Raw genomic sequence first — 19,134 nt, 5'->3', positions numbered from 1 at the left:
AAGATCTCGCACTGCAGCGAGGCGGGTGACTGCGCCGTTGCTCCCCATGCCTTCTAATGACGATATTGAAATCACTGTTTAAATTAGATTATTTCTACTCTATCACCAACTCTCTTATTTGCTTGCATTATAGGTCGGCAAACTCACTAATGAGTCCACCCTCACTGACTCGTCTACATGAGTCTGAGTGAATATAATTTCGGTGAGTCTGCGTGAGCCAGACTGTGCAGAATTTTGGTGAATCAGCATCCAAGCGTGCATAAGCAAAAAATAGGTTCTTGCTTTCTAATGAGTGTGACTTATGTTTATTTTGACGATATAAAAAAAAACGCTAAAGTCGCGGTACCAACCCCGTTTGCAAAACGGCATTTTTCATCCTTATACCTGCCGAGAACGCGCGTGCTGTAATAATAATAATAATAATCAATCAATCAATCAATCATTTATTTAACGTGCCTAGGAACAACCGTAAGGTCTTTGTGCTGGCGCACGCAAAAAAAAACAATAAAAATAAACAATACAATACAGACAGTTTTCAGAAATAAAAAGAGCAAAAACACGTAGACAAAGAGAAATGAACACAAAAGGGGAGGAGTAAAATAAGACAACACGAGGAATATTGACGGGGAATAAAAAATTAGATTGCATATATACAACTATGTCGAAAGACTGAGAAGGGAAGACTTTGTACATTGTGCCACACTATGTCAAAACAGTGCAAAGCTCGGATAAAAACAATGATTGTGGGCTATGAAAAACGTCAAGATCAAGAAAATTAACATTATAGAGACTTTGTATTCTGTGAACGGAAGAAGCAGGTGGGTACATTAAACGGTCTGTTCTCTCTGGTTAACTTACGCGGAATTCGAAAATTTACACAATTGAGAAGTACAGGGCAGGATATGATACCGTGGACTAGCTTGTAAAGAAATAAGAGATCAGAGCGATTTCGTCGGCAGTGAAGTGATGGCAGTGATAATAATTCAAGAGTATTTGAACGAGATCCAGAGTCATTTTTAGCAAAGCGATGGTTATATATGCTGAGGAATTTTTTCTGGACTCGTTCAATGGTGTTACCGCTGGATTGAGCAATGCCATTCCATATCACGGACGCATACTCAAGTTGTGGAATACATATTGCCGTGTACAATTTGTGGAGGGCCATGGGAGACCTGAATTCTCGAGATATTCTACAAACACATCCGAGAGAACGAAGGCCCCGCATAGCAGCACGCTTAACGTGAGCAGAAAAGTTTAACGCGCTGTCAACAACACCAAGATCACTGATCTCATAAACCTTGCATAAGGACACAGAATTGATAGAGTATTGAAATGACACGCTAGATGTTTTGCGAGTGATAGACATGAATTTTGTCTTTGAGGTATTCAGAGAAAGGTTATTACCGTTGCACCATTCGGAAAAAGATCGCAAGTCTGACTGCAGCAAGCGACAGTCGTTAACTGAATGAATTTCCTTAAAAATCTTGATGTCATCGGCATACAAGAGGAAAGAAGAATTACGAATGGCAAAAGAAACATCATTAACGTAAATTAAAAATAGGAGTGGGCCTAATACCGACCCTTGAGGGACCCCACTAGTCACTTTATACAAAGAAGACGTTTGGCCATTTACGGCTACATAACAATATCTATTGAGCAGATAGCTCTGCAGGAAATTCACAACTGACAAGTCAACATCAAAGTGCGCAAGTTTAACCATAATCAGTGTGTGGCTGACTACGTCAAAAGCCTTGCTCAGGTCACAGTAAATTAAGTCAACCTGTCCTCTCTGAGAAATAGGTGTGGAGATCTGCGTCATGAAACTAGCAAGATTTGTGGTAGTTGAGCGGCCAGCGAGAAAACCATATTGATTAGGAATCAATGAGTTTTTCACACTAAAAGACAATATGTTGTGAAGAGCCAGCTCGAAGATCTTTGATGTGGCGCATAGTAGAGAAATCGGGCGATAATTAGAAGTATCTGTTTTAGAGCCCGACTTAAATACTGGAAAAACACGAGCAGTTTTCCACATGCTAGGAAATGTGGAAGTGTCCAGGCAGTTATTAAATATCGTAGTCAGTACTGGGACAAATATACTACCATAAGCTTTTAGTATGGCGGAGGGGATGCCATCTGGCCCACATGATAAGGATGGTTTTAAGCGCTTAATGCATTCGCAGATAAGATTTTCATCCAGAGACAAAGCACTAGATGAGCTAACCGCCTTGGGCTGTTGTCTGATATCAGTGCTAGAGTCTGAGGCCTTATAAACGGATGAGAAATGCGTGGCAAAACAGTCAGCGACGGCATGCACTTCTACCCCATTTGAGTCCAGTAGTCTGAAGGACTCTCCGCTTTTGCTAGACCGTTTACGTACATACTTCCAAAACTCAGCCGGCCTGTCAGAGGCGCTTTTTTCTAAGAATTCAATATACTGTAGTGAACAATACAGACGACGACGAAGCAGCCAAGAAAGCAAGCCACATCGTTGGTGGTAGCCACGCGACCCGAGCTTGCGCTTGCTTGGATTTTGGACCCTCGACGTTCCTCGACGTTCCCCGTCGTTCCTTCACGTTTGTACGTGAATAAACCACGTGACATTTGGTGGAGGTACGTGGATTCTCCGTACGAACCTGGAACTTCGCTCCCGCAAGCTCCCCCCTGTCCGTGACCCCAACATGGCCAACGAGACCCCTCCTCAGGCTGGACCTTCGGCTGTCCACGTCACCTGCGGCGCCGTGTATCCCCAGCGAGATCCACCTATCTTCTCCGGCTCAGGTGAATCGGACGTGGAAGATTGGTTGTTGAGGTACGAAAGAGTCGGCGCCAGTAACAAATGGGACGACCAAATGAAGCTTGGCTACGTCACGTTTTATCTCGCGGACATCGCGCAGCTGTGGTATCACAACCACGAGGCTGAAATTCCAACTTGGGCAGCTTTCAAGACTGCTGTTACAGACGTGTTTGGGCGGCCTACGGTTCGCAAGCTTCACGCCGAGCAGCGCTTGCGTCAACGTGCGCAGCAACCGGGCGAGAACTACACGGGCTACATCGAGGATGTCCTGAATCTGTGTAACCGCGTGAACTCCTCCATGACCGAGGAGGACAAAATCAGGCACATCCTGAAGGGCATCGAGGACGGCGCCTTTCAGATGCTGCTCGCGAGAAACCCTACCACGATCGCGGCACTCGTCTCACTCTGTCAGAGCTTCGACGAGTTGCGTAGACAGCGCGCGATCGCCCGTCAAGCCCTCACGACGCCCGACACGCTCTCAAGCTTGCAGCTAGCTGCCCGTCCTGCCGATCAGCAGCCGCTTTTGTCCACGATCAAGGACTTCATCCGCGAGGAGGTAGCGCGCCAGCTATCATTACTGCCGCTCACGCACGAGCCTGCGCAGGCTTTGGCTCCGGACCTACAACACGCCATTCGAACCCAAGTTGCGGAGGCCCTCCCACCGATTCTCCAACAAGCACCCGTCACTGCACCGCTTACCTACGCCGCCGTCGCTGCTCGCCCGCAGCAGCCTACGCCATATTCTCGACCTGCCATGCCACCCCATCCCTTGCCGACGACTGTGAACGCCGCGTCGACTACCTTCGCGAGACCTTCGACTCCATTTTACCGCCGCTCAGACGCGTGGAGAACGACAGACAATAGGCCCATCTGCTTCGCCTGTGGTATCGCTGGACACGTCGCCCGCTACTGTCGCCAATGTCCTCCATTTGACGCCGTGGGCAGGCCTGTTGCGTCGTCGTCAAGGGCGCCACCAAGGTACACCCTTGACGATCAACGACCCTACGCCAACCACCGATCACCATCCCCTCGACGACGCTCCCTGCCACCAATGCGTCGCCGACCTACTACGGAAGAGGGAAACTGATCGCTGCAGTTCCGGAGGCAAGAGCTGCATGCGAGTCGAACTGCTCAAGGCCTCCATTTTTTTGGCCGCAAAACGTTATCGACGTCAATGTTGAAGGGACCGCTGCACAAGCGCTTATTGACACAGGAGCCGCCGTTTCCGTAATCTGCGAGAACCTATGCCGCAAGTTAAAAAAGGTGACCACGTCGCTCTCGGGACTAATACTCCGCACGGCCAGCTCACAGTACATAGCACCTTCTGCTGTGTGCACCGCGCGTGTCATTATTCAAGGCGAACTGTACGTCATCGAGTTTTTCGTGCTAGCGTCATGCTCCCACGACGTTATTCTCGGCTGGGACTTCCTTTCGCGTCATCGTGCCCTCATAGACTGCTCCCGTGCAGAAGTCGCCCTTACGCCGCTGCAGACTGCTCTTTCGGTGGATCCCCTTCCCGACGCTTACAAACTTGTCGTTGCTGCGGACACAGATATAGCCCCGAAAACGTCCACCCTGGTAGCCCTGACCTGTAAAGCCGCTCCAGACGGAACTGTTCTGTTCGTCACGTCCGAGGTATTTCTCCGCCGCCGCGGCTTGCGACTACCGTTTGCCGTACTCGCCGTTGAATCGGGTGCTACATTTATGCTGGTTGCGAACTCACTGACATCCCCAGTTACATTACTTCGCGGGGAATGTTTGGGCAACATACAAGACGTTGACCTGCTGCGTTCTCTGGAGTTTGCTGCAAACCAACCCGACCTCCAGCTGAATGCCATGACACCACCTGTTGCCACTTCTTCCGCTCCAGACATTTTCCACCCTTCCTTTGCCGCTGATCTATCGCCGACACATCGACGCGAACTCTTAGCCCTTCTTCGAGAGTTCCGCTCTTCCTTTGATTGCGCTCAACCATCTTTGGGGCGTACAACGAGCATCACGCACCACATTGACACCGGTGGTAATGCTCCCTTACGCCAACGACCATATCGAGTTTCAGCGGAAGAGCGGCGTATTATCAACGAACAAGTCGACGATATGCTCAAGCGCGGTGTCATCCAGCCGTCCCAGAGCCCCTGGTCGTCCCCTGTTGTGCTTGTGCGCAAAAAGGATGGATCAATTAGATTCTGTGTCGACTACCGCCGCCTCAATAAGATAACTCGGAAGGATGTATACCCGTTGCCACGCATCGACGATGCTCTCGATTGCTTGCAAGGAGCAGAATATTTCTCGTCGTTGGATTTACGCTCGGGTTATTGGCAAGTTCCGATGGCCGACCCTGACCGATCGAAGACTGCATTCGTCACTCCTGACGGGCTGTATGAGTTTAACGTCATGCCGTTCGGACTCTGCAACGCCCCAGCTACCTTCGAACGGATGATGGACAACATCCTTCGCGGCTACAAGTGGAATACCTGCCTCTGCTACCTTGACGACATCGTCGTTTTTTCTCGCGATTTTCCGACTCACCTTACTCGCCTTCGTGCAATTCTCACGTGTCTCACCTCTGCTGGCCTTCAACTTAACATCAAGAAGTGCCATTTTGCGGCGCGCCAGCTCACAATACTAGGCCACGTCGTCTGCAAGGAAGGCATTCTTCCGGACCCCGCGAAACTCCGCGCCGTGGCCGAATATCCGAAGCCGAACTCTATGAAGACGCTTCGAAGTTTTATTGGGCTGTGCTCGTATTTTCGTCGATTTGTGCGCGACTTCGCTTCTATCATCGCGCCTCTTACCAATCTACTGACAGCCTCCAGCGGCCTGTCTGCTTGGTCACAGGAGTGTGACGAGTCTTTTATGACGCTGAGGCGCTTATTAACGTCGCCTCCGATACTTCGTCACTTTGATCCTAATGCGCCTACGGAGATCCATACCGACGCCAGCGGGGTCGGTCTTGGTGCAGTACTGGCTCAACGAAAACAAGGATATGAAGAATACGTCGTTGCTTACGCGAGTCGCACCCTCAAGAAAGCCGAGTGTAATTATTCTGTCACAGAGAAAGAGTGCCTCGCCATTATCTGGGCTTTGGCCAAGTTTCGCCCGTACCTTTATGGCCGCCCTTTCGAAGTAGTGACGGACCACCATGCCCTATGTTGGCTGTCATCGCTGAAGGATCCGTCGGGACGCCTCGGTCGTTGGGCGCTTCGCCTACACGAATACGACATTCGTGTTGTGTACCGATCCGGCCGCAAACACTCGGACACTGATGCCCTATCCCGCTCGCCGCTACCGGCTGACACAGCTTCGTCGTCAGCTTCCTCAGCTGTCTTGACGCCAATTGACTTCGCAGACATGCCGTTGGAGCAACGCAAGGATGCGTGGATTTCCCATCTTCTCGACTTTCTGACTGACCCATTAGCACATCCAGCCTCAAGAACTATCCGTCGTCAAGCCACGCATTTCACTATTCGAGACGACCTCCTCTATCGGCGGAATTACGCGTCTGACGGTCGGAGGTGGCTGCTAGTGATACCACGCCACATGCGCACGGAAATCTGTACTGCTTTCCACAACGACCCGCAAAGTGCCCACGCCGGCGCTCTCAACACCTACAACCGCCTGCGTCAGCGATACTACTGGCGCGGCATGTATACTTTTGTGCGCAAGTACGTACGTGCTTGCACTGCTTGTCAGCGCCGTAAAGCTCCACCTGAACGCCCAGCCGGTACACTTCAGCCTCTGCCTTGTCCGGCGCGTCCATTTGATCGCGTCGGTATCGACTTATACGGACCACTTCCCTCGACTTCTTCTGGAAATCGGTGGATAATTGTCGGCGTAGACCACCTCACACGTTACGCGGAAACTGCAGCCCTGCCCACAGCAACAGCAAGAGAAGTTGCGTTTTTCATCTTACGCAACTTTGTCCTTCGCCATGGTGCTCCCCGTGAACTTTTGAGCGACAGAGGGCGTGTTTTTCTATCTGACGCTATTCAAGCATTGCTCGCTCAGTTCAACGTCATTCATCGCATGACGACCGCATATCACCCGCAAACGAATGGCCTCACTGAACGATTTAATCGCACTCTCGGCGATATGCTGACAATGTACACCGCATCAGACCAGACCAATTGGGACACCGTCCTTCCGTTTGTCACGTACGCGTACAACACCGCTACGCATGCGACCACAGGTTTTTCGCCTTTCTTTCTCTTGTACGGACGCGATCCATCATGCACGCTTGACACTATGCTTCCCTACACGCCTGACTCATCTGAGTACACTGCAATTTCTGACGTTGCCAGGTACGCCGAAGATTGCCGACGATTGGCCCGTTCGCTGACAACCGAGGACCAAGGCCGTCAGAAGCTAGGGCACGACACCGACCGACCTCTCCCTACTTTTACGACAGGTGCCCTGGTTTGGCTTTGGATCCCACCGAACACTCCTGGCCTTTCGTCGAAATTACTTGCCCGATATCACGGGCCCTACCGCATTCTCACTCGTACGTCCCCAGTCAATTATGAGGTTGAGCCTTTGACACCGTCCCAAGACTTACGTCGTCGTGGTAGGGAAATCGTCCACGTGAGTCGCCTCAAGCCCTATTATGACCCCGCCATACTGACAACGCCTTAAGTCGCCAGGATGGCTACGCTATTCACCGGGGGCAAATGTAGTGAACAATACAGACGACGACGAAGCAGCCAAGAAAGCAAGCCACATCGTTGGTGGTAGCCACGCGACCCGAGCTTGCGCTTGCTTGGATTTTGGACCCTCGACGTTCCTCGACGTTCCCCGTCGTTCCTTCACGTTTGTACGTGAATAAACCACGTGACAATACGAACTATGATCCCGTTTATATAGGCGTTTAGAGAGAGTTCGAAAGAAGCTGAACTCTTCCTTCCACACGCTGGATGGAGAACATTTAGATTTCCTGTGTGCGTGATCTTTATGCTTCAGTGCACTGATAAGTTCAGATGAGAAGCAGTAGGGATATTTACGTTGTTTAGGTGTATATTGGGGAATAAAATTACGCATGCTGCTCAGTACAAGCTCCGTAAACCGATCAACCTGCTCATCAACATTTGGTTTGTCAGTAACCTGTGACCACTCAACGGTAGACAGGTGATGATAGAGGCCCGTGTAATCACCTCGCTTGAAGGCAAATCTCGGAGATTTGTTTACGTAACTGCTGAAGCTCGTTGTTTCGGCTGATGCGGATAATCTTACGTTAAGTGGTGGGTGGAATTTGTCCGGACGTACAAGAGAGATGTCGGAGCGGGAAACTTCAAGGGGTTGATCGTTTGACACACACAGGTCTAAGACGTTGCCACTGGAATTGACGACTGAGTTATGTTGCAGTAGGGAATTAAAGGCCAGAAAGTCCAAGAGCAGGCTGCACTTTTTCTCTATGAAATGATTGTAATGAGAAAAGGTAAGCGTGCTCCAGTCAATTCCAGGTGCATTGAAATCCCCAAGAACAATAATTCTGTGCCCACTATGAGAAGATACCACAAGTTCAATGGAAGACATGACATCATGAAACGAGGCAGGGGACATGCTGGGCGGTAAATAGAAACATCCAATCAACAACTTTTCACTGCGCTCAAGGTTGGTTTCTAGCCAAATGGATTCTTCGATAGTTTCTAGGTCTTTCCGTCTAACGGATTTCAGTGAATTATCAATGGCAATCAGCACGCCACCGCCTTTCTGTTTGGTTTCACTGAAATCTCGGTCACTGCGGAAGGTGGTGTAGGTCGGGGGAAAAAAGTCAGATGAGGGAATTTCAGTGCCTAGCCAGGTTTCAGAAATAGCAATAATAGGAAAAGAAGACGAAAGAACATTAGAGAAAAACTCGCGTGTCTTGGTACGTAGACCACGAGCATTTTGGTAGAATATGTCTACGTTACACGGCACTTTCGATTCCAGTCACTAGCTCAGAGTGATGAAGCATGTCATCGCGCAGCTCCCCACGAAATGACTTGAAGAGGCATCCGAGGGGCCACATTCGAAGGGTCATTCAGGCGTTGTAGTGTTTCCTTGTCGACTTCGATGTAGAACGAAGAATAGGACTGAAATTTGGTTTGAAGTCGCCGGCAGGAGATGGGAGACAGATCGAATGAAGCAATATATTTTTTGATGTCAGCAACAGCGGTGTCCGGGCTCAGCTTCGTAACAAAAATGGCCTTTGGCCGTTGTGGCCGTTGTGGCCGTTGAGCTACAGATATATTCGATGTTGTCATAGCTCCAAAAGAGGCGGGCTTCTTCTTTCTTTCCCCCTCAGTCACCGCTGCATAAGAGGCTGTCGAAGGCGTCACACTGCCACACTCGGACTTGTCTACGTCAGCTGGCGGCGAATTCGAAGATGAAAGAGTTTTGGAGAGAGGTGGTTCAGAGCAGGCAGGTTGCTCGGAAATCACTGATCGGTCAACGATCACATGCGCTGGGGGGATCACAGGTGCCTTCACTGCCACTCCGGCCGTGCGGCGCGTCAGCTCCTCACGCAGGAAGCGGACCTCTGCAAGAAGGGAGGCGCGGGAGGCGACCACGCGGGCTTGTTGTTCAACACCGCGGACGGAGGCGCTCGTTTTCTTCGCGTAGTTGGGATACCTCGTCACTGAGGAACGAGATTCCCTCCAAAGCGTCCAGGAGAAGGCGGCGCAGCCCGGTGAGATCGCCAACCGGAGGGGTGCACGTGGAGAGGGAACCAGTTTGAGAGCTGCAATGCTCATCACTGCACGCCGCCGAGTTGTCTTCGCTAGGCTTACCAGCAGCACGGCTCAGATCACATAAATTGCAGCAAAACGAGCGCGATCCAGACTTCAGAAGTTACAGCTCTTCATCAGGCCAGGTTACACACTTCGTATGAACACGTTTAGAGCACTTTTCACAGCGGAAAAACTGCTGCTTACCGAAAAACGGGCAGGAGCATAGCAAGCATGCATCCCGACTGGGAGCCATGGTAATAATAATAATAATAATAATAATAATAATAATAATAATAATTATTATTATTATTATTATTATTATTATTATTATTATTATTATTATTATTATTATTATTATTATTATTATTATTATTATTATTTATTTATTTATTTAACGTGCCCAGGAACAACCGTAGGCCTTTGTGCAGGCGCACGCAAAAATAAAACAATAAAAATATACAATACAATACAGACAGTCAGAAATAAAAAGAGCAAAAACGCGTAGACAATGAGAAATGAACACAAAATGGGAGGAGTAAAATAAGACAACACGAGAAATACTGAAGGGGAATGAAAAATTAGATTGCATATATACAACTATGCGGAAAGACGGAGAAGGGAGGACTTTGTACATTGTGCCATACTATGTGAAGACAGTGCAAAGCTCTGATAAAAACAATGACTGTGGACTATGAAAAATGTCAAGATCAAGAAAATTAACATTATAGAGACTTTGTATTCCGTGAACGGTAGAGTGTTGGAAGAAGCAGGCGGGTACATGAAACGGTCTGTTCTCTCTGGTTAACTTACGCGGAATTCGAAAATTAACACAATTGAGAAGTACAGGGCAGGATATGATACCGTGGACTAGCTTGTAATGAAATAACAGATCAGAACGATTTCGTCGGCAGTGAAGTGATGGTAATTATAATAATCCAGCGGTATTTGAACGAGATCCAGAGTGATTTCTATAGCAAAGCGATGGCCATGTATGCTGAGGAATTTTTTATGGACTCGTTCAATGGTGCTACAGCTGGATTGAGCAATGCCATTCCATATCACGGACGCATACTAAAGTTGTGGAAGACATATTGCGGGACAACTGAATTCTCGATATATTCTGCAAACACATCCGAGAGAACGGAGGCCCCGCATAGCAGCACGCTTAACATGAGTAGAAAAGTTTAACGTGCATTTTATGAACAACAACGCCAAGATCACTGATCTCATAAGCCTTGCATAACGACACAGAAATGGCAGAGTATTGAAATGATACGCTATAGATCTTTCGCGAGTGATAGACATGAATTTTGTCTTTGAGGTATTCAGAGAAAGGTTATTGCCGTTGCAACATTCGGAAAAAGAACACAAATCTGACTGCAGCAAGCGACAGTCGTTAACTGAATGAATTTCCTTAAATATCTTGATGTCATCGGCATACAAGAGGAAAGAACAATTATGAATGGCAAAATAAACATCATTAACGTAAATTAAAAATAGGAGTGGGCCTAATACCGACCCTTGAGGGACCCCACTAGTCACTATATACAAAGAAGACGTTTGGCCATTTACGGCAACATAAGATCTATTGAGCAGATAGCTGTGCAGGAGATTCACAACCGACAACTCAACATCAAAGGGCGCAAGTTTAACCATAATCAGCGTGTGGCTGACTACGTCAAAAGCCTTGCTCAGGTCACAGTAGATTACGTCAACCTGTCCTCTCTGAGAAATAGGTGTGGAGATCTGCGTCATGAAACTAGCAAGATTTGTGGTATATAGTTGAGCAGCCAGCGAGAAAACCATGTTGATTAGTAATCAATGAGTTTTTCACACCAAAATACAATATGTTGTGAAGAGCCAGCTCGAAGATCTTTGATGTGGTACATAGTAGAGAAATCGGACGATAATTAGAAACATCTGTTTTCGAGCCCGACTTAAATACTGAGAAAACACGAGCAGTTAATTTTCTACATGCTAGGAAATGTGGAAGTGTCCAGGCAGTTATAGTCAGTACTGGGACAAATATACTACCATAAGCTTTCAGTATGGCGGAGGGGATGCCATCTGGGCCACATGATAAGGATGGTTTTAAGCGCTTAACAATAATAATACAGTACTCGTGTTCTGGGTAGGTATAAGTATACGAAAAATACCGTCTGGTACACAAAGTTTTTTGCATTAAAAAAGAAAAAAAAATGTATTACAACTAGCCCAGCTACCTGCTTTAAGTAATACGTTTATGTTGTTCACAATAACGTACTCCCAGGGACAAAGGTGCCACAATAGGGGCAACACGGCAAACACGAATTTCTATTCGGGTAATGCATGAACATATGTTCTCGGGCTTTTGTTCAAGCTTTTGTCCAAAATCGCCCGTCCGGGGCACGTTGGTCACTAATAGTACATATGTATATTTTGTCCAACAGAAAGTGAGAATTAATGCTAATCTTAGTAATCACTTGAGTCCGCAGTACCGCATGACAGGCACTGTGCTCATTGGCTCCAGAGTGCCAGAGCCCCCCGCTTTTGGTCTATGAGCTCGAATTGTGGATTGACAAGTGTATTTAAATGCTTATCAGTGCAATTTAATGTAAATATAGCTAACCGATGAAAACGCATTGTGGACTAAAGTTCTATAAACAGGGATGGCGCCTCAGACAGGCTCGCTGACATTTCGATAGGTGACCTACCTTAGTCAAAGGCGCCTTGTCATCCATCATTGGTATTTCAGATTTGAAGGGTTAGCGCATGATGTCACGCGGTGACGCTGTCGGTGGTTGCATTAGTTGTATTTTTTTTCCCTTGATAAGCATTTAATTCACAAAGGAAAGGCACTAGACCGAATTGAGCTTGGTGGCACTAGGCTACATCTCCCGTTACAAAGGGGATGCTCATAGTATCCACCGATCCGCAATATACGAAGTAGTAATTCTAGGATAAGAAAGACGCTGCAACCCATAAGGCAGCACGGCTTAAAGTGGTTGGGGAAGGGGGGTGAAAGAAGATAGAGGAAAGGAGAGGCCACCTTCTCAAGAAATGAGTACCAACAACACCGAGCGCAAAGATGCGGCACTTCTGTCCTCATCAGAAAAACCGGTGAGTGCCCGGCGGCACTGGGAATCGAACCCACTACCTCTTGCAATGGAGGCGGACGCTCTAACCACTCGACCGCCGCTGCGGTTAGAAGAAACTGGAAAGAAAATGAGTGCTGCCATTTCGCGTCTGTGAACGTAGCTGAGAGGTGGGAAAACGAAAAAGCGGAATAAACAAACAAAAAAGGGGGAAGGGGAGTGGAGGGGGCGTAAGGGTGGCGGCTCTTTGGACAACCGGGGAGAGATGGTCACAAAACATGGCTGATCCCTCCGTGATAGGAATCGGTATAACACGAAAGTGAAACGTGTCTTCACAGAAGTAGTGCTTATTGTGTAGTGGTATATGAGAGCTTGTACAATGTCTGTTCGTGTTTGGCTGCTATAGCACCGTTTGACGTGGCACCCATGTTGACAGCATGTCTCTATCGCGACGACTAACGCCCATGATCATGATTAAACCGTTGTGTTAGCTGACGGTGTGAACATATATTTGGACACAGCGAATCGTGAATCCCGCGTAAGGATGATATCAACAAGCTCATAATCAACACTGGTACCCGGTATGCACTTCTTCAAAGCGTCGTCACTTAAGGAGAGAAACGGCACGGTGTGCGCTTTCTAGTAATGGGTAGCCGACGCCTGTGCTCATGCATACATAACACACACTGCGCTTCAGCAACACGGGAGGTAGAGGTTCGTAGCCTGAGCCGCAAACGCGTGCGTCCCGCTGTCCTCTGTATCGCAGGCGCTGCTCTCGCTCCACTAAGGCACGACATTCGCCCGTCGAACTCGCGTCCTTTCTGCAACGTATATTGAAACAGTTTTGTTAGTCGGTGCTCTCGCAATCGAAGCAGTCGGCGGCAGAGAAATCCCGTTGGTGCACGTGGAAGCAGCACTACTCCGATGATCTGACGCACGCTAACACGAAGCCAAAGGCAAAGAACGTAACTGCGTCAAGGGTGCCTCGGCGACGCCAGCGCGGCCAGTCTACCTCTCTGGTATCGAGACGCTTTAACCATGACCTCCGATATCGCGTGCAATCTCGGAGTAAGCGCTAGTAAATGTCGATCGTAAAGCATTACTTCTTTTCACATCTCACAGACGGCGGCACCGCCCCGCTCCGCCTGTCGCGAAAGAGAATGTGTGAAAGATATAGGGCGCGTTTGCGCCGTGTATAGCATCTCCCGAGTTACCTTATCGGTAGGGCGTCGGGCGCTTGCCGTCGCGATCGCAACGTCGTAGTTTCGGTTCCCAGCGGGGTATCTTTTTCTTGGCTTTTTTTTTCTTTCTCACCCGTTGGCGTCCATTTTATCAACGTCATATCCGTGACGGATGTACTTGGTGGACCCCGGCATAAAACACTTTCGTGTTAAAAACCAATAATAAGCAGCCCCCGTGTCGCTTTTGCTAAGTGGGCCGGCCTGTCGGTCGGAGCGAAGGCAGCTGACGAAAGAGGGGCTATTGTGGGTGAAAGAACCGCTGGCGGCAGTTAAACTGGCATAGGGTACAGGTACAACAAGGCAGAAAATGTTTGAAACTGACGACATGGAGTCCGCAGGAAATAGCTCCAGGAAGCATGATGCACGCACCAAGATTCATGTATTCTCGCTAAATAACTTAATATCGCCTTTTGATTTCGACAACTTTAGGTTTCGGTTTCTGGGCGCCGAGGTTGGGCAGTGACGTAGAAGTGTAGGAGGCGTGGTCACGTGACCACACAAGGCTGTGACGCACATAGCCAGGAAGCGATCGAAACTCGGGGAGTGATGTAGCAACCGATGCTTTGCCGGTACTACAGTGAACTAGAATGTATTCTAGTTCATTACAGCCGGTACGTACGTTGCGGAAGTGGCGGAGGTCCGGAGGTCACTCACGTTACTACATCAGATTTGGTGCGACGTCACTACAACTTTCGTTGCCCATCCTACAGATCTACGTCACTGTTGGCGCGCGAGCGATGGGTTTCGATCGGGAGAATGAGCATTTAGGTACACTTTGGAAGTGAATTAAAATATATTCTAAACGTTTGCTGTGTCCGACCCTTCGTGTGGAATGTCCTTGCATACAGAGGAAACCCACAACAGGCTTGTTATAGCCTCGAAATTTGATGGCACCACCCCTTTAAGCTCTCTTGGGGCTACAATACAAGAACACTAGAAAGGTACCCACTACGCCATAAATCACAATTTTTGTGAAGTTGGGAAGCACCTAATAAGCCATTATTCGTCATTCTGCGGAGAAGCGAGGCACCAGCTACGCGTCTGTAACGCATTATGTGGACTTTGTTGACGCGACGACTGATGACGATGAAGAATTATGGCTGAGCCCTTTGTAATGGGTTGGAATCTTTAAACAGCCCACCAGTTATGTAATTTGCATTGGGTGACGCCCGGTCGCTATTTCCCTCTCCCGTCATGCTGTATAACATACGTTGACGTGGGAGAGAGACGGGGGGGTGGGGCGAAGAACTTTACTGAGACCCCGAGGAAATGGATCATGCGCTTATGGGCTTCCTTGGCAACCAATACAAGTGCACTTGCGAGGAACCCACTACGCTATAAATCATTGTAATTTTACTGAGACCCCGAGGAAGTGGATCATGCGCTTATGGGCTTCCTTGGCAACCAATACAAGTGCACTTGCGAGGAACCCACTACGGTGTAAATCATTGTAATTTTACTGAGACCCCGAGCAAGTGGATCATGCGCTTATGGGCTTCCTTGGCAACCAATACAAGTGCACTTGCGAGGAACGCAATACGCTAAATCATTGTAATTTTTGAGATGTAGGGCAGCAGGCACTGTGCCATTTTTCGTCATTCTACGGAGAGCGTTGGTACCTGCTAAACGCATGTAATGCATTATGCGCACTTTGTTGATGCTGTGCCTGATGACGATGAAGAATTATGGCAGAGCCCTTTGTACTGGGTTGGAAGCATTCAACAACCTACTCGTTGCGCAATTCGCATTGTGTGACGTGCTGGTTACAGAATTCGCGTTGTGCGACGCTTGGTGCTTATTTTACTCTTCTACCACGCTATATTACATATGCTAATGTGGTTCCTTCCCGACATGAAGCCTGTATAGGACCTTTTTGCAAAGCAGTTTCAAGCACCGGCATGGCTGAGAGGTTGAATACTGGGCTCCCACGCAGAGGGCCCAGGTTCGAACCTCGTTCCATCCTGGAATTTTTTTCTTATTTCGTTTTTTTCTTATTTCGAGCGATACTGGTTACGGACACCGGCGGCGGACAACTACGGCGCCAAAAACGGCCGGTGAAATGATCTCATAACAGCTTTCGCTGTAAAAGAGGCTAATGGTATCTGTATGCCAGTGTCGCTTTTGCAGCACCCGGTCTTCGCAAGCCCCCTCGGACTCCGGCGTGGCCAATGCGACGACGCCTATGCCAATTTACTGGAGGTGGTCGTCCGTCTAAGGACAGAACCGTTGCCACCCGAAGCGCACTCTTCCGACCGACCGCGCCTCCCATACTTTCATATAGATTTTATGTCGCCAGTTCAACCACTAGCACAAAAAAAAAGAATATGTGAGATGATTGCTGCATATATCGTCCACGAAGAGTCGAGATTAGCGAATGGTACAACATGTCCTTGTCTGGTGCGCAGGGTTGGCGCAATTTTCTGTCTAAAGGCCGTTTTGGCGCAGGATGGCGCGAAGATACACTCTTGGAGCAGTTTGGCACTAAAGTCCCTAGATTTCGCGCGATAGCGGTTACGGACGCCAGCGGCGGCGGCGGACAACTACGGCGCCAAAAAAGGCCGTTGTTGTTTGTTGTTGTGATCTCATAACAGCTTTCGCCGTAAAATGCAGTCGCCCGATAGCAAAAATGCGGCAAGCAGTTTTCGTTCCGTTTACTGATGGCTGTCGAGATAGCGCGTGCGCCAGCGCTCGCGCACATTTACTAGCGTGTAGAACATACGATGTGCGGGGCGACGTTATCGATTTTGACTTTATACGCAACATGACGGCGACGGAAAAACTCGCCGAGTGTACATATTGTTAAGGTGTTTAATAGACAGCACTCAATGACAATGAGTAATGGCGGCAGTCACGGCAAGGCACGAGCTCCCTGCGCGAGCGGCGTTCTTTTTCAAGCAACCAAAGAGGACGACCGACTAGAAGGCGCTGGATAGGGTAACCCATTACCATGTCCCAAGGCTTCTCTACAATATAATTAATATCGCAATAAAAGGGAGCGCAGGCACGGGGCATCGTTCGTACGAGACGCAGCATCATTCGCATGTACCAGCTCCCGCCTGTGAACAACGTGCATGTAATCGCACACCTGTGAGCAGAGAGAGAGAGAGAATAAACATCTTTATTTTGTTTTCATTCAGGCACAATAAACAAGCGTCACCCTTGGGGAGATAAGAAACGAGAGAGCCATCAGTTTACTGAGCGCAAGATGCGGAAACCGCCTGCGGAATGAATGGAAGGGGTTGAACGTCCCAAAACCACGATATGATTATGAGGAACGTCGTAGAGGAGGGCTCCGTAAATGTCGACCACCTGGGTTCTTTAATTAACATGCGCCTAAATCTAAGCCCCCGAAAAAACTTCTTTCGCGGATGGCAGATCGATAGCGACACAGCGCGGCGACATCCGGACCATGCCAGTGATGGCAAGGCGACAAGATCGAACCCTCGGCCAGTCTGTTTGAGGCACCTTTCCCCAGTTTATAAAACATTTATTCCACATTTGTGTCATTTATGTTTATATATAAGGTGTCCATGTTCTGGTGCCTGTAACTGCGGTCTGTGAATGCAGAGCACGGGTGTTAAGCTGACTGCGCTTGTCCGTGTGTGCTCTTTTCTTCTTTCACAAGTGTGGCTTGGTGGGCTAGTTGGTATTGCATCTTAAAGGCTACAGAGCACAAAGACGGGGACAACAGAAGAAAACACAGGAGGAAGCGCCGAACTGCAACTGAAACTTTATTCTCTGAAAGAGGAACCTTTTATGCGCACTTCGAGCCAATGAAAGCAACATTATAGCACAGCACCAACCCGAGATAAAGTTACAACAAACCTAACACTCATTATTTTGCACACGGCCTAAGACATGTTACCGTTCAAAAATTCTATCTCCTTAGTGGAGAGGGTCACAGAGGGAGCACTCACACAACTGTCTTTTTGGCGATTAATTTCGTACGCTTCAATCACTTCACGTGTCAGCTTATCCTTTTCCGATTACCGAGCACTGCCCGAAAAGTGGTCCACATGCACAAGTCCTGCAGTGCATTGACAAGTGGCCTGATATGGCTGCCTTTCCTACCAAATTCTTATGCTCCCTGAGCCTATCGTTAAGACATCTACCCGATTGTCCAATATATCTTTTCCCGCAGCTCAAGGGCAGCGAGTAGACTATACCTTCTTCACAGTCAACAAACCGCTCCCCATGTCTTTTGGCGCATCCTTCTTTTTTGTTGCCATCAGCGTTAACAAGCAAACATAGTTTTGAAAGCTTGTTAGGGGCGGAGAAGACTACATCGACAGCAGCACGCATGCCTATCTTTTTGAGATTGTGCCCGACCTTATGCATGTACGGCACTTATCGTCTGGCCTTGCTGATCACCACGCTTCATCTTCCTTAGCAGGACACGAGCCACCAAGTCAAGCATATGGCGCGGGTACCCGGCCGAGACCAGGCGAGTGGTTTCAGCAAAGAAGCTACTCTCTGTTGAATGCAAACAAGACTTCCGCAAAGAATTCCTTAGTCCTTGTTTGTTTCGCGCAAAGTGGCTAAAAGATGAATTCGTTCAAACTAGGCCGGCTTGCAGTTTTGCTATATATAGGGAGTCTTCTTCTGTTGCTGTTTTTAACCAATGCAGATTTTTAATAAAAATTCTATCCCAGTCAGGCTGCTGTCGTTTTCGAGTGACCACCCGTCCCACGAGTCGCGGAATTATACCGCATTGAAGGTTATTGTCTCGAATGAGGGCTGTTGTCCCGCAAGATATACGAAAATTTTCAAGAACATCCCGCATTTCACACTTTAATATTATTGTTCGGACGCGCTTATTATTCTAGTATGCTACAGGCAGCTTAGCTGCATCTTGCCACCCTGTTTAACTATGTGTTAGCTGCAAGCACTCCAATCTTCCTGAAAAGTCAGCTAGGCGCGCCACTAAATGTGCGCGCGCCGTCGCTTCTCACCACTGCCTGGCAGTACGGTCTGGCACACTGATCAGACCGAGCCATCCCGTGTAACACAAAACCTCTAAAAGACGTCTCGAAACGGCTATCGACGGCTATAGACGTCTTGGTTTACGAGAAGATCAAGAATAGACATTTTTGCAAAATAAAGCACTTGCCTCTCAAATATGCCTGCGTACTGTTTATTACCGTTTTCAACAGCTACGACATAGAGTGTATTCTGCCAAAGAAGTCCACAACGTCTACTTTGAGACATTTTTAGACATTCTGGGGGAAAGTGCGCGCGCAACGACTATATAAATGATTCTTCAAATGTTTTGTCCAGGAGCGCAAAGACGCCAAAACGGCATGTCTAAAGAGCGGTGACTG

The sequence above is a fragment of the Rhipicephalus sanguineus genome, chromosome 1 (genome assembly GCF_013339695.2).
Source record: "Rhipicephalus sanguineus isolate Rsan-2018 chromosome 1, BIME_Rsan_1.4, whole genome shotgun sequence".
In the NCBI taxonomy this organism is placed as follows: domain Eukaryota; kingdom Metazoa; phylum Arthropoda; class Arachnida; order Ixodida; family Ixodidae; genus Rhipicephalus; species Rhipicephalus sanguineus.
The sequence above is the reverse complement of the archived record's forward strand: the minus strand, read 5'-3'. Positions refer to the sequence as shown.